We start from the raw sequence: 1319 nt of genomic DNA, 5'->3' as shown, positions 1-1319 counted from the left end.
TTATGTGAGACACCATCAAGAGAAATAACTTAAGTGTGATAGGAATTCCAGAAGAGGAAGAAACAGGAAAAAAAAAAAAAACACTAAGAAAATTGTTAAAGATTTGTTGGAAAAATGTTTCCCTAGTATCATGAAAGATGAGACGATGTGAATTCAATAATTTCAATGAACCTTGAGAATAGACCCCAAAAGAAAAGACAAATCATGATCAAACTTTCTAAAACCAAAGACAAAGAAAGAATTTTGAAAGCAGCTCAGGAGAAATGAAAAGTCACCTACAAAGGAGAACAAGAAGACTAAGGTCTGATTTCTGAGCAGCAACTATTCAAGCAACAAAGCAATGGAATGACATATGTAAAACCCTGAAAGAAAAAAATTGTAAACAATAATTATATATTAAGTAAAATCATATTTCAAATATGATGATGACATTAGGACATTTTCAGATAAATAGAAATTAATGGATTTATAAAAACCAGGCCAATCTTACAAGAAATGATAAAGGCAGTCATTTGGACATAGAACCAACAGTGACACAACAAGCACCAAAAATTAAGACACATGATAACATCACCTAGAGATTAACTCAGCTATAGATGTATCAAAAATAAAATAAACTTAGAAGACAGAAAATAGGGAACCAGAGATGTAAATCTGTACATGATGAAAACTACAAAGTAAAAAGAGGGAAGAGATGGTTTAGTTACAGAACTTCCAAATGGAGAGGAAGTGAAGACAATATCAAGATAAAATGGACTGTGTAAAACTTGAGAAGAAAATAACGAATTACAGGGTAACCTCAAAGAAAATTTATAAGTCTTCTCACTAATATGAATAAAAGAAAAGCATAAAAATTCAGTAAACACTAGAACAGCAACAATGAAAGACAGGATAAGAAAATCCATAAACAAAATGAACTTGATACTGAAAAATATATAGAACAAAGAAACCATCAGTGCCACACACACAAAGCATAAAATAAGTGCAGTAAATTCATAATGTAAAAAATTACACTGAATGTAAATTCATTAAATGCACCACTCAAGAGACATAGAGTATCAGAATGGATAAGAAAACATGACTTGTCAATATGTTGTCTATAAGAGACACATCTTATACACAAAGACAAAAATAAGCTAAAAATTAAAAGGTGGGAAAATATACTCAAGAAAATGTCAACCAATAAAGAGGAGCAGTGGCAACATTAATTTCTGATAACATAGACTTTAAGGCAAAAACTAGCAAAAGAGACAAGGAAGGACATTATATAAAGATTAAAGGGTCAATCCAAGAAAAGGGTATAACCATAATAAATATCT

Source organism: Orycteropus afer, unplaced genomic scaffold (assembly GCF_000298275.1).
Source record: "Orycteropus afer afer isolate SDZICR_OR568_19922 unplaced genomic scaffold, OryAfe1.0 scaffold00058, whole genome shotgun sequence".
Taxonomy (NCBI): Eukaryota; Metazoa; Chordata; class Mammalia; order Tubulidentata; family Orycteropodidae; genus Orycteropus; species Orycteropus afer.
This window is presented reverse-complemented; position numbering follows the sequence as displayed.